Source organism: Rattus norvegicus, chromosome 5, assembly GCF_021556685.1.
Source record: "Rattus norvegicus strain SHRSP/BbbUtx chromosome 5, alternate assembly SHRSP_T2T, whole genome shotgun sequence".
Taxonomy (NCBI): Eukaryota; Metazoa; Chordata; class Mammalia; order Rodentia; family Muridae; genus Rattus; species Rattus norvegicus.
The window spans coordinates 129395319-129411330 of NC_141538.1; the positions used below are offsets into that span (position 1 = coordinate 129395319).

The following is a 16012-nucleotide window of genomic DNA, read 5'->3' on the forward strand; positions in this document are numbered from 1 at the left end:
TACTGGCTTGGTACTTGGCACGAAGCTCAATGTGGTCTTCACTTACGCCCATCCTATTTCAGCCTCCCTACCAATAACATCCCAGCCATCCATCTGTGCTCTCAGGTCTAAAAGTCTTTGCTTCTACAAAGCTTGATTACTTCTCTGCCTCCCTTCCTCCCCACCTCTCTGCTGAGGGCCTCTACCACTGAGCTACAACCCCAGACCCCTTTTTCATTCTTGAGGAATGGTTTAACTAAGTTGCCCAGGCAGATCTTGAACTTACAATCTGGTGATCTAAATAAAAATGGCCCCAATAGGCTCATATATTTGCAGGCACTATTTGAGAAGGACTAGGAGGTATGGCCTTGTTGGAGTAGGTATAGCCTTGTTGGAGGATGTGTGTTACTGGGGGGTTGGGGGTTGAGGTTTCAAAAACCCATGCCATGCCCAGTTACACTCACTTCAGCCCTTGGATCAGGATGTAACTCTCAGCTACTGCTCCAGTATGCCGTGAGTATCCATCATGCTCCCTGCCATGATGATAATGGACTAAACCTGTGAAACTGTTAAGCACACTCCAAGTAAATGCTTTCTCTTGTAAGAAATGCTTTGGCTATGGTGGCTCTTCATAGCAATTAAAAAGTGAGACACAAGCTTCTGCCTGAACCTCTCATGTAGCTGACGGGTCTATGACACTCTCTCTTTTTTTTTTTTTTTTAAGATTTAATTATTTTACTTTATATGAGTACACTGTAGCTGTCTTCAGACACACCAGAAGAGGGCATCAGATTCCATTACAGATGGTTGTAAGCCACCACATGGTTGCTAGGAATTGAACTCAGGACCTCTGGAAGAGCAATCAATGCTCTTAACCACCGAGTCCTCTCTCCAGCCCCGCCACTCTATTTCTTAACTGTGACTTTATATAGTCTCAAGTTCTCTCACAGACTCTCTGCTCTCTTCATCTTCTCATTAGATGACCTCATCTACTACAGCTTTAATTATCCCCCTTAAATCTAGTCTATGGTCCTAAAACCTCACAGTATCTCATATATCCCTTTTTCAAATTAAACATATCACTTTATCCTCAAATCATCTAGGCCTAGACATAAGTACACACACACACACACACACACACACACACACACGCACGCACACGCACACTCACACACACATGCACACACAACCAAAGGCAGCACCCAAAAAGCAACACCTGTAACTGTCCTCTGACTTCCACACACATGTGCATATGTACTTGCACACATGGAAAGGTACACATACACATAACCATCACTAATTCTTGTCTGTTTCTATGTATATTATCATCTTGTTGTAGGGCTAAGGGTATAGCTCAGAGTTAGACTATATGCCCTGGGATGGATTACCAGCAGTGAAAGAAAAAACAAGATTTGTCTACCATTAACAAAAAAAAGGGAAGGGGGCTTTTCTGGTTGGCAGGCCCGTTCAACAACAGAACAAGGGTTTCCTGGGGGTACCAGAGCACATATGCTTCAGAATAACAAGCTTTTAGTTGAATCTCATTATAAAATAATTATGGTAAAACCCTCCGCAAAATGCAAATTTATAGAACTATCCACGGACTCAATGTTTGGGTATCTATGCATTCTAAGCATAAATCTAAGTACTAGAAATGAAATGTCAAGTAAATAGGAAAAAACAATGACCCTTGTGAGGAAAATGGAAAATAGACAGATGAGTATGTAAAATGTTTCCCATGCTAGTCTACAGAGAAAAAGAAAGGGGGTTGAGAGTTACAAGTTTAGATGGGTAGCCAGGTGACATTTAGATTGTTAGCAATCAGGTAACAATAGCATTTGTTTCAAGACATGAATGTCAGGAAACCCTGTGAATATATGGAAAGAGAATTCCAACACAAGAAACTGCAAGGACAAGAAACAGTAGGGAAGAGAGTAGCAGAGAAGACTTTGCAAGCATTGTTTGTGAAGGACTAGGAGGTATGGCCTTGTTGAGGAAAGACTTTATTGAGGGGTCAAATTAGGTCAAATACATATTATTGTCTACAATTCTTAATACAACAATTTTAACATAAAAGAATGTTGACATTTGGTCTAGAATTTGCTACTGAAGACTCTAATCTGCAATACAAACTTACTTTGTCATTATTTTTCACACTGTATTTATAATAGATTTTAAATTTTCATTAAATAAGGATGATACTAAATGTAAATGTAAATTCTCATTTTCATTGATGAACTCGTCCCAAATTTCACACAGAAACACTCTGAGCTTCAGGAAATGACAAAATGCACTGGGACAATGCAAATAGTGCCTTCTAATTTCTTCCAAGAACCTGAGGAGTATGTCCCCAATCCTAAATTCATTTTCCATTTCCTAAAATGAGCTATAGACACACTTTTGTAAGAGTTGGGTATTGTGGCATATATATATATAAAATCATGGCACTTGAGATATGGAGGTAGAAGGATTGGATGTTCAAGGACAATCTCAGCTACACACCAAGTTCAAGACCAGCCAAAGCTGCACAAAGCCTGTTTCAGAAACAACTATTGAAAACAGAGCACAAAAACAAAATCTGGGTAGTGGTGGTGCAGGCCTTTAATCCAGCACTTGAGGCTGAGAGGCCAAGAGGCCTCAGAGATGTACTTAGGTTCAAGGACAGCCTGATCTACAGAGTGAGTTCCAAGACAGTAGCCAGGGCTACACAGAGAAACTCTGCCGAAAAACAAAACAAAACAAAACAAAATAAACAACAAATAAACTGACAACCCAGTATTTCTGTTTCAAGAATGTCAAAGGTGCTGGGTGAAGGCGGCACACATCCAGCACTTCAGAGGCAGAAGCAAGTAGATCTCTGTAATTTCAAGGCCAGCCTTGTCTACAAATAAACCCTGTTTGAACAAACAAACAAAAAAGTCTTAGAATGTAATATCAAAAGATCAACTGATATATATTTCTTAAAGATTTGTTCTCAGTAAAGAATTACTGAATGCAAGCCTTAGATAAGGACCATAGCTCAGTGGCATAACACATATTATACATGAGTTCAGTCCTTATCCCCCATCTCAAAAACTGTATTTTTAAAGTTATTAACATGGAGTTACTATATATGAGCAAGCAATAAACTATACAAACTAAAACCATAAAGGTATAGATTAAGAATTATGTTACTATATTAAGATTTAAATTATTATGTTCGCAGTAAAGTAACTACTGTGTAAGCATGAATTTGGATCCCCAACATAAAAAGCTGTGCAGCTTCTGTAACTGCAGCACAAGAAGCAGAGGATAGGATCCCTGGCACTCATTGGCCAGCCAGTCTAACCAATCAGTGAGCTCCAAATTCAACCAACTGTCTTCCACATGCAAGAATACCTACATACATATGTGGATAGATCAACAAAAGAAATGGTATTACTAAAACATTTTCAAACTTGTCTGGAGAGATGGCTCAGCCAGTGGTTAAGAGAACTTGCTGCTTTTCCAGAAAGCCTGGGTTCAATTCCCAGCATTCATACGGCAATTCACAACAATTTGTAACTCTAATTTCAGGGAATCTGATGCCTTCCTCTGGCCTCTGAGGACACCATGTGGTGTACATACATGCATGTAGGCAAAATATTCATATGCATGAAGCAAAATTAAATTTTTTAAATGATCAAACAGTTTGATAAATTCAATTTATCAAATTAAATTTAAACAGTTTAAATAAATTCAACAGAGTTTAACCTAGGTTGTTAACTTTACAAAAATTTTCAAATAAGTTGGTAATCACATAAGATAAAACAATCTTCAATGAACTAAATGTGATGAGTTTAGATTACAGATAAGTACAGGCTACAGATCCCTAGGAAAACTACTTTTGCTAACACTATGTCTAATAAGAACACTATAACAAAATGCCTTGATATTTCCATTTCCATTTTAGGGCACACAAAAGTGCAAAAACAAGAGTGGGTACAACTGCTTGTATATAAGTACAAATCAGGCAGGCAATACCAGAGCGTTCTAGTAGTCATATCCTTCACTGTCTCTTCACTAAGCTCAACTATGGAGGGAGTAGAGGGAGTCCATTCTCCTTGACTGCTGAAGCAATATAATTATTAACTTTAATAAATTTTAATTCTTGGATAAGTGCTTTATATTCTTTGTGGAACAGTGGACCCTACTAGCAGCAATCCCAGCTATTCAGGGGGCCAACGTAAAAGGATCATAAAAGGCCTGCCTATTCAAAGTGAGTTCAAAGTCAGTCCAAGCAATTTAGTGAACTATGCTCTCAGCGTAAAACACTTAAGAAGAGAGGTGTAATAAAGCTCAGTGGTAAAGTGCTTGCCTAGCATATGAAAGGACCTAGGTTTAATCGTAAGCACTAGAAGGAAAAACGTATTTGAGTGTGGGGTGTGCGTGCATGCGTGTGTGCGTGTGTGCTGTATGGAATATTTCATTTCAAGCAACATCCACTAAGCACTTATTATGTACTATGTGCCAAACCGTTACATCTGAAATACCTGCTTTCGGTTCCAAGTAGAAAACTCATGTCACATTGATAAGCATATTCAAGAAAAAATGTCAAAATCAGAGTATCTAGAAGAAGTTTTAGTTATTAAATACAAAAGCAACTTAGGAACACAGCCAGATAATCATTCTAACATTAGTACCTAACAGCTTCTTAGTACTTACATACGGACGTATGTTACTTGTATTAATATTCTTGGAAGAACTTGCCAATAACTATTAGATATAAGTCACATGCCCCCAGCTGCATTCCCTTCGGGATCCCCTGCTTTCAAGATGAGGCCATGCTTTCTCAGGGTGGCCCCAGTCAATGACTGATTGACAGTATGGGCACCAAGAACTGGCCATTTATAATACAAAGCCCCTCCAAAGGCAGTTTTGGATCCCATCATTGCTGTACTTGGTTAATGGAAAACAGATATGTATGACACTTCTACGATCTCCATGACAATAGCACCTCTCAAATCCTTTTCTCTGGAGGCCTCCCCTCCTGCACAAACTTCTCATATTCCTAATTCTGTCTCAGTAGCTACTTCCTCAAAGACTGGAAATGGACACAGTTGATAGCAGACAAGGACTAAGAAAACAGGTTAAATGGGGCTGGAAACAGATCACTTACAATCCTGCTGGCAATGAGTATGCCATGTGAGGTATGAGACATGCATGGACAGTCTTTGGCAAAAGCTAGTGGTCCAAGCAATAACACTTTCAGAGATATAACTTCAGAGAATGTTCCCAGAAAGGAATTCCCTTACTGGTATAAGAATGAAAAGTCTGAAAAGTGTGAGTTACAAAAACAATGGGATGAACTTAGCTATTCTGTTGCAGTGACTCCCCAGAGAGAGCCACTAACAAATGACTTAAAACTAAGGGCTGTTTGGTAGAATACAAAGATCCCTATCACTACAGGGAAAACAGTAAAACACAGATGAACCCTTGGCAGCTAAGACCATTGTTTGAAAAATAACTTAATGTTAACCATGGACAAATATGTTATGTGAAGGTCAGGACCTTGGCTTAGAAAAGCAGAAGCCTGAAAGATGGAACAGATGCGCCTAAGATGGTGGCTCTTGAGGACAGTCATTCTTCTTTGAACCCTCCAAATCTACAGGAATGAGTTAGCACTCCCAGAGGTATATGCTTACATTTCATATGGGAGAGGGTAGGGGGGTCACTGAATCTTCATCTGAGAGTCCATTCACTCCCTCCTATGCCTCTCAGCACCATGCATAGAATTCTACAGTAAGGTAGTCTGCCCCATGGTCTCAAGAGGTACTAGAGTACACAGAGTACAAAGGCAGGAGAATTCTGTGCAGCTATGAAACAGTCACCGTCCATGCTGAGGGGAGACCTTCGGGTGGCTTCGGGGGTCACCCATGCTCTGTAAGTAAGTCAAATAAACTCACTGGCTCAGCAAATAAGACTTCAGTTTGTCACTGGGATGTTGTAAGGAAGTAGACATCTGTCTATATCATTTGTTTATATCTCCCCAGAGAAGGCATTCTCATAAGTCTTCCTACTCCAAGCTAGTATGTTTTCCCTCTGGCTGCCATGATAATAGTTAATGCTACCTCTAAGGAGGATATGCTAAGCCTGAAAAAAAGAAGAAAAGAGAACATATATTCCAAAGGCACTGCAAAGACTAGCCAGTATAAACCAGCAGGATGCAGGATATTTGTGGGGCTACGTTTTTAATACCACTAATCAAAGAAGCAGAAATATTAGCCTGAAGTAAAATTTATGGAGAGGGTTGGAGTACAGGGGAGACACTGTCTCAAGATTCCGGGATTAACTGTGAAACAGACCTAAATGATGGTATAACCTTGTGGCCAGGATGACTCTTAGAAGCCTGGGGAAAGTGAAATGCCTGAGCTGACATGAAGAGTGGAAGTAACAAAAGAAGGTTAATAGAAGGCCATGCCCATTCACCAAGGCCATCAAGAACACAGCTAAAGAGGCAAAAGCATCACTAACCAGTTAGATAGTAGGTTTCTTCTAATACACGATGTCAGTCAGGGTCTGGCTCATTGATAAGAATAGGAACCAGGGCACTGAATCAATAGCAACCAGGTGGCAACAGTAGAAGTGAATCTTTCATAATGGCTGACAGGTGGGTAACACTAATAAGTTAAATCCTCAGGGACCTGTGCAGATAGTTAATGGGACAGTGTCATTAGGAGAAAAGTAGACAGTCAATCACAGTGCTGCTAAATATATATATGCTCAAAACGAGTTAGAGGCTGAGGGTGACTGCTTCAGTAAAGATCCTGTAGCCCCTAGCCAATTCCTGGACCTGAGCCAGTTGTCAGATCAACAACTCATATAGATCCTTACTGAAGAAATATACTTAGAACACATTTGTCTGTGACACCAATGGCATGGCATGGCATGGCCATAGCCAACATGCTGAAAGATAAATATACTCAAAACAATGAGAAAACTTTTCTCTTCACATAATGAGGTATTAGTTCAAGTTCTCTCACTCTTAGGGACAACAAAATCCATTAATGCCCAATTCTTAATACTCAAATCTCTTCTATAAAATGTATAGTATTTGTACATAATTTACATATATCTTGTTACATACATCTTGTTGAGCATTCTGCTAGCAGCCTTCAGAGGAAGATGTAACTAGAACTCTCAGCTCCTCCTGAACCATGACTGCCTGGATGCTTCCATGTTCCCACCTTGATGATTAAGGATTGAACCTCTGAACCTGTAAGCCAGCCCCCATTAAATGTTGTCCTTGGTCATGGTGTCTGTTCACAGCAGTAAAACCCTAAGACAGAAATTGGTACCAGGGACTGGGGTATTGCTGTGATAGGCCTGACCATGCTTTTGTTTGGAAGTATTTGGATTTTGGGACTTAGGATTTGGAAATCAGTGGAATGCTTTAAATAGGGCTTAATGGGCTATCCTAGTAGGAATATGAAAGACTTTGTTGCTGAGAGTAATTTGAACTGTGCTGATCTGGCCCAAGAGGTTTCAGAGGAGAAGAATTTCAGTATGTGCAGTAAAGATTGTTTTTGTGGTATTCTCATGAAGAATGTGGCTACTTTTTGCCCTTGTCTGAAGAGTCTGCCAGAAGCTAAGGTGAAGACACTCAGATTAATTGCATTGACAAGGGAAGTCTCAGAAACGCCCATCTTAACTTTGTTCTCTGGTTAAGTCTCATGAAGAACATTTTTAACAAGCGCAGCAAGCTGAGAAAGGAAAAATATAAAATATATGGTTTGACTATTAAAGGGGCACCAGGAAGTGAAATGGAGCTGAATCCTGTGTTCAAAGAGATAACAAAGGGAGTGGGACTTTAGGGCAAAATCCTACCAAGCTAAATTTAGATTCAGGCACGTTGGTACACACCTTTAATCCCAGGAGATAAAGCCAAGCAGATCTGAGTTCAAGTCCAGCCTGAGACAGAGCAAATTCTAGGTGAAGAAATGCTTAAATCCAGGCATGGTGATACCCACCTTTAATTCCAGGAAACAGGCATGCAGATTTCTGAGTTCAAGGTCAATCTACAGAGCAAGATCCAGGATAGCCAGGCTTAGGCTGTGAAGCAGATGCAGAGTTTGGAGTTTGCCTAGCTGGTCTTGCTTTGGGGATTACAGTTAAGTGATTGGATGGATCTCAGAAGAAACCTTGAACTTTGGACTTTTAACACTGTTGAGACTGCTATAGATTATGGGGGCTTTGGAAGTTGGACTAAATGTATTCTTTATTATGCTATGTTTAGATATGGCCTCCATAGACTCCTCTGTCTAAACAAGCCTATGGGGGCCAGGGAGTGGAATATGATGGCTTGTATATGCTTGGCTCAGGGAGAGACACTATTAGAAGGTGTGGCCTTATTGGAGTAGGTGTGTCACTGTGGGTGTGGGCTTTAAGACTCTCATCCTAGCTGCCTGGAAGTCACTGTTCTGCTAGCGGCCTTCAGATGAAGATATAGAACTCTCAGCTCCTTGTGCACCATGCCTGCCTGGATGCTGCCATGTTCCTGCCTTGATAGTTATGGATTGACCCTCAGAACCTGTAAGCCAACCCCAATTAAATGTTGTCCTTATAAGAAAATAAAAAAATAAATAAACGAGGGCTGGAGAGATGACTCAGTGGTTAAGAGCACTGACTGCTCTTCCAGAGGTCCTGACTGCAATTCCCAGCAACTACATGGTGGCTCACAACCATCTATATTGGAATCTGATGCCCTCTTCTGGTGTGTCTGAAACATTGTACTCATATACATTAAAATAAATAAATAAATCTTTAAAAAAACACTCAAAAAAAAAAGAAAGAAAAAACAAAAACAAAAAAACCCATATAGCTTGTTAAGTCATCTTTAGATTATAATACCTAGTACAATATAGATGATATGTAAATAGCTGTGATTCTGTGTCTACACATGAATCTCTAGACATGTAGAGGAAGTGTAGAGGAAAGTCGAGGAAAGAAGTGTACACATACTCAATACAGACACATTTTTTCCCTGAACGCTTTCTATGGATAGTAAGTTGAATCTATGCATGTGGAGTTCACAGACACATGGGGTGACACCATTCAGGGCTCTATCACTGCAGTGAAATTGTAGGAGTGCAGTGTCAGAATCACACCAATGCTCCCCCTCCAAATCAAACTATGACTGCTTGCATTTCCCTACAACTATCAGTGGACTACTTCAGATTCTAAAGGCAACTAAAGGACAGTACTGTGGCCTATATGGCGACATACGGGTTACCCGCTTAGGTTGGAAAACAGCTCTAGAGAATTCCAGGCTTCACTGTAAACAGTCCCTAAGCCACCGATCCTCAACCTTCCTGTTGCTGAGACTCTTTAACACAGTTCCTCATGTTGTCCCATGCATGTCCCCGACTATTAAATTATTTTTGTTGCTACTTCATAACTGTTATCTTGCTACTGTTATGAGTTGTAAATATCTGTGTTTTCCAATGGTCTTAGGCAATTCCAGTGAAAGGTTATTTGACTTCCCTACCAAGGGTCAAGAACCACAGGTTGAGAACTACAGCTAAGCTGTCAAATACACGTGGGGAAATAATAGTAATGAATTGGTAGATTCGTAGTGCAAGTGATGGAGTTCTATGGAAAAGCCATGCTACTAGTACAACAGCTCCTGGTATGTATCCTGGTAAGAAAGAATGCTTGATCACTGGGCACCATGTGTTCAGAACTTTTCATAATAAGCTAGGTTTACATTTGAGCTCAGCAGCAACCCAGTCTAAGATAGAAACGGTAATACTGAAGACTGAAAACAGAACCAAAAGACACAAGGTACATAAGCTGGCAGCCAAGACTACCCTGACAGTGACCATTATTCGAGCACTTCCTCAGTTCACATCTACAGTTGTTTAGAGACCCTACAGAATCAACACAAGGAGAAGAAAACAAATCAAATCAAAACAGAAACATAAACTAAAGATCAGCATATGAATGCAAAAGTAGATTTAGTATAGCCAAAATTAAGGGCAACCTTGACACTGGAGAAGAAAACCTCTCTAGCTTCCTAAAAGAGCTTTAAATGATATGTATGCTTATGAAATTTTGTAGAAAGAAAAGTGGGATAAGAACACACACTCATAGACAATAGCAAATAGACTGGCCAACTGATCAGAGAGGTTTAAAGAGAAACACTTTAAGAAAAAGGAACAATTGAATGCCCTTAAAGAACTGAGCACAAAGCATGAAAATCTGTTTCCTGTGTTAGGCTCACCAGAAAGCATCTAGTTTCTGCAGAAGAGCCACTGAACCACCAAATGTACAAAATTATTCAACTGACATATGCCACCTCAGAACTGGCATGATGAGGACATGAATGAATAGGCCACTATGGCATAAATAGAGATGGGGAAAGAGGAAAAACTATGGGTCATTTACCTCACCCAATTCTAAATATTGCCAAGCTCCCAAGATAGTACTAAACTTAATAAACAAGCTATTAGGTGGCAGGCTGACTACCCATCTCAGAAGGACTAGTGTGTCAGTTTGGTTTCTACTGCTTGGAGAAGAGTTTGTTTTATTTTACAGCTTGCAGTTCCTCCATGAAAGGAAGCAGAAACTGAAGCAGAGACCTCGGAGAAAGACTTTCTGGCTTGCTCCCACGGCTTTATCAGCCTGCTTCCTTATATAACCCACAGCCACCTGCCCAGGGACACACCACCTAAGGTGGGCCAGGCCTTCTACATCAGTCATTAAACAGTAAAATGCCCTCAGACCTGTCAGTCTGAGAGATGTACTTTCTTAATTAATGACTCTAGCTTGTATCTGGATGACAACAAGAACAACAACAATAACAAATAACCATAAGAGTCAATGATTGAGTCTCACAGGAACACAATTATTACTGGTATGGGTTTGCCTTTCCAACAGGAAGAGCCAAACTAACACCACTCCATAGGGCTTGCACAGTACCTATTCTAGTTTGGATATTGTCTAAGTATGCTCCCCAAAGCTCCACGTGGTAAAATTTAATCTCCATTAAAAGTAATTGAGGAGCAGAAACTTGGGAGGCAGAGACAGAGAAATCCATGTAAAATCAAGGTCAGCTTGGTCTACATAGAAAGTTCTAGGATACCCAGAGCTACACAGTAAGACCCTGTCCCAATACAAAAGAAAATCATAACTCATGAAAGAGAGTCCCGGGGAGAAGGGACATTGTCCTGTGGCAGGACAATGGAGGCTGACATACAGATCTTGCTCTGTGTATTTACAGGTTGTTATCAATGTTCCTAAGGGATGGTTGGTACCGGGCTTTGTATGTTTAAGTGGGCAATTATAGCTTATCAATTGGATCTAAGATTATTGTGTTGTGTGCTCTTTTATGTGACAGTTTGAGTGTAGGAAAGTGTGCGGCAGCAGGAGACACTGGGCCGCCGAGGAGTTGTGATGTGTTTCTGCCAAGATATTTAGCAGATATCTTGGGGCACTGCGGTGCTGGACCTAGCGAGGTAAAAGACAACTACAATTTTTTATTTTTATATTTTACAACAACATATAAAGGTTTGCCCAGTGCTTTCAATAAACATCTTCTTTTTTTACTTGCCAAAAAAAAAAAAAAAGAGAGAGAGAGAAAGAGAGTCCTATACTCGCAGAGTACTGGATGTCCCACTGAAAGCACAGCTGAAATACCAGCTCAGAGAAGTAAGAACATGTAAGATCCTCTAGAACAATGGTTCTCAATCTTCCTAATGCTGCAATCCTTTAATACAGTTCTTCATGCTGTGGTGACCCCCAAATAAGATTATTTTGTAGCTACACTATAATTGTAATTTTGTTACCATTATGAATTGTAATGTAAATATTTGATATGCATCCCTGTGAAGGGGTCATTCATTCCCCTAAGGGGAACGAAACCTACAGGTTAGGAACCACTGATCTAGTACACTGTAAGTAAACTAATTCAGAGCTGTATTCCCATTGGTAGAATCACATGATCTCAGAAATAGATGGAAGAAAAAATACTCCCACCATCATAATTTCCAGTGATCCACTAGAAGACTTTGTGCTTTCCATTCATACAATGCTGAGCTCCACAGAATTAGAGAGTCTCCTGCCAAAAGTGGCATTCTTTCCTTACAAGGAAACCAGGCTGCTTATTTTTTAGTCAACTTGACACAAAGTAGAGTCATCTGAGAAGAAAAAAACTTCAATTTAAAACCTGCCCCCATCAGACTGGTCTGTAGGCAAGCCTGAGGACTTTTCTTGATTGAGGATTAGTGTGGGAGGGTACATTCTACTAAGGGCAGTGTCATCTCAGGGCAGGTAGTCCTGGAGTGTGTAGGAAGGCAAACTGAGCAAGCCAGTACACACTATTCCTTCATGGTCTCTGACTGTACTTCCTACCCTAGCTTCCCTCAATGATGGACTATAAGCAGTAAGTCAAATAAACCTCTTTATCCCCATTAGTTTTGATCAGTGTTTTATCACAACAATAGAAAGCAAACTAAGAGACACAGGGAAAACTGCAATTACCTACAACTTACAACTGGGACTCCCTGCATTCAGGAAGTAAAGAAGAGCAACGATCTCTGCAGCCTTAGTTAATCCTCAATTCAGCAGGAAGTAATAGCTACAGTTACATAATAGAAACAAGAGGTAGTCACAGAACTCAGATATTCAGTAACGTGACAACTGTATAATCTCCTGCCTAACTTTATTTATGAATTCACAAATGCAGCAACTCTTACCTGACAAGGTATGGCTCTCTGACCCCTCAGAAATAAAAGTTTGGGTCATACTACTAATAAGCAGCCAAGACTAGGAAAAATGACAGCTGAGAGTAAGGACTATCTATTTAGACTGAACAGCAGAAGCAATGAAAATGATTGTAACTGCAGCAGGTTTGAATCTCACCTTCCCAATCGAGACTATCCTTGTCAAAGGCAATTCCTAAACAGCACCTAAATGTGATGAGCGTAATAAAATCTGTCCATTGCTCCACAGTCGCATACTCTGGCTGGCAATTTGTGTCAAAGACAGCTTTCTTTCTCATGTTCTTCTCTATCCTCCTCCCTCCTCCCTAATTTCTTTTTATACTTCCAAATCCACTCCAGTGCCTGATTTTTAAGGAATCTATTACACATAGTGACAATTTGGAATTATGGTTTCTCTGAAATAGAATAATTATGAGAATGTGATTTGTTTTAATCCCAGGTGTAGGGATACGGGGCTGCTTCAGACTGTTTGAAGCATCTATGAATTGCTTTGTGCCCTAGCAGAGGTGTGGCTTCTGCAGCGTTCGGAACTTTTCGGAGGCTATATTAATGCTAGGGTCCAGAGAGGCAGGGTGGGTGGTTGTTGGCTGTGGTTTGTTCGTGGTCACATTCAAAGAAATAAACAAAGGGAAAGAAATTAAATTCTAAGCTCTCTCTCTCTCTCTTTCTCTTCTTCCCCCCCCCCCCACAATCTATCCTTCTTCCTCTCCCATCTAGTGATAGAGGTGAAACCTGGGAGAGGGAGGGTAGATAAAGGGTGAAAAAAAAAAAGAACCCACAAAGTACCAAAGACTGGCTACATAGGGTGGATCATCTCATAACTCACTGAAGTATTACTGCTAGTCCTATTTTACAGGTGGGAAAGCTCTGGCACAGAAAACTGTTAACCTGCCCAACAGCACACCACAGAACTAATATAACTGAACCAATTTCTGAGCCTGTGTTTTAAATTACCATGATAGGAGATGAGATATTATTTTGACATCTTTAGAGGTTAAGAGAGTAATGATTTATTCTGCAGAGTTTCTGAAAACAAAACAAAGGAATGTTCACTAGAGAAAAGATGTTTTGCTAAATATAAAAGAAAATTTCCTAATAATGAGCAATAAACAACAAAATCAACTCCCTAAAGAAGTAATGAGAACTTATCAACTGCAAGTTCAAATATTCATGAATATTGTAACAATGAGGCTTTATAAAAACAGATAAAAGTTGGCCTGGGTCAGTCAAAGGTATATTAACACCTCTCACTTTGGAGCTATTATGAATGATGTTAGAAATGCTGTGTACAGACTGTTCTGTGCCCATATACTTTCATTTCCTTTAGGATATACATATGTATGTAGGTATGTATGTATGTTATGTATGTATGAATGAATAGAATTGCTGGGTCAATTGTAACACTGTTTAACTGTCTGAGGAACAGCCTGGCTGTCCCACAGCCAGATAAGTTTGATAACATGTGGCTGAACAATTTTCAGTTCATTGCCACTCCCCTATCTCTGAAATATTAATGTGCTTTACAAATCTGTACCTGATCAATACAGAATGCTGTAAACCCAAACTTACATGATTAGGGAACATTTCCTTTTCCCCAGGGAATATACTTAGGCAGTCCTAGCCTGGGATAATTTCTTTCCAAAGTCAATATTCAATTAACCAAGGCATCTAAAAAGCTAACAAGGAAAAAAAAGTTAACTTCCCAGTTTCCCAAACCATCACCTGTCTATTTCTATCAATATCAGTCTCTCTAATATAGAATGGGAAAGCTATATAAATCTTGTTATAAAAATACATTTCAGTCTTTTCAAATGCAGTATGTGCCCTCCTTTTCTTTATAAACAAACTTCGCACACCTGTAACAAGGACATATTTTAGTATATGTGCTGCCGAAGCGAGCACAACAAGGACATATTTTAATTACTAAATTTTCATATTATAAGCAATATGAAAACTTTTATTATCTCATGCACGCTACTGAGTGGCCTATTTTCATATAACAAGCTCTAGATGCATTTTTCCAAACACATGTACACTTTCATAGACAAAAGCAGAAGAAAGAGGATATGAGCCAGAGACAGAAAGGCCTCTGCCACAAATGAATGCTCAGAGTTATAAGGGTTTTATTTAGATATATATTGCTTTATAATTTTAAGAAAAACTTGTAAAAATATATATATAATAAAATAATAAAATTATAATTCCTCTGTTTTGACCTTGCATATTTCTCAGTCACCACAGCTGCCTACCACTCCTAATTCTTTACTTCCCTTATGTCATTTCATCTCCATAGCCTTAAGTCAGTCTTCTGTCAGCCATCTATCTTTCACTCCATTCACCGTTTTTTTTATTGGTTATTTTATTTATTTACATTTCAAATGTTGTTCCCCTTCCTGGTTTTCCCTCTGTAAACCCCCATCCCACTGCCCTCCCCTTTGCCTCTATGAAGGTGCTCCCACACGCACCCACCTCTGTTCCCACCTCATCACTCTATTGTCCCCCTTATACTGGGCCATCAAGCCTCCATAGGACCAAGGGCCTCCCTTCCCACTGATGCTAGATAAGGCCATCCTCTGCTACATATCCAGCTGGAGCCATGGGTCCTTCCATGTGTACTCTTTGGTTTAGTCTCTGGAATCTGGGGTGGTCAGGTTAGTTGATATTGTTCTTCCTATGAGGTTGCAATCCCCTTCAGCTCCTTCCCCTAACTCTTTCATTGGGGTCCCAGGTTAGCTGTGAGTATCTGCATCTGTATTGGTCAGGTGCTGGCAGAGTCTCTCAGGGGATAGCTACCAAGCTCCTATCAGCAAGCACTCCTTGGCATCAGCTATTATGTCAGGGTTTCGTGTCTGCAGGTGGGATGGATCCCTAGGTGGGGAGGTCTATAGATGGCCTTTCCCATAGTCTCTGCTCCATTTTTTTATCTCTGCATTTCCTTTAGATAGGAACAATTCTGGGTTAAGTTGGAAACAACCCAGATGTCCTCAATGGAAGAATGGATAAAGAAAATATGGTACATTTACACAATGGAGTATTATTCAGCTATTCAAAACTATGACATCATAAAATTTGCAGGCAAATCAATAGAACTAGAAAATATCATCCTGAGTGAGGTAACCTAAACACAAAAGAACACACATAGTATGCACTCACCAATAAGTGGATTTTAGCCCAAAAGCTCAGAATGCCCACGATACAACTCACAGACCATAGGAAGCTTCCTTTTTCTAGAAGGAAGACAAAAGTATAGATGCTTCAGTCCTACTTATTAGGGGGAACAATATAATCATGGA

General features: G+C 40.0%; 1 protein-coding gene across 13 annotated transcripts in view; it reads right to left on the reverse strand.

The window, feature by feature from the left end:
• Zfyve9 (zinc finger FYVE-type containing 9) overlaps window positions 1–16012 on the reverse strand; it is a 159024-nt gene that overhangs the window by 134998 nt on the left and 8014 nt on the right. For 4 of the 13 annotated variants that reach the window (XM_087549174.1, XM_087549171.1, XM_087549165.1 and 1 more), the window contains exon 2: window positions 15873–15946. The gene's annotated coding sequence lies outside the window, so the exon portion shown is untranslated. 13 annotated transcript variants of the gene reach the window in all.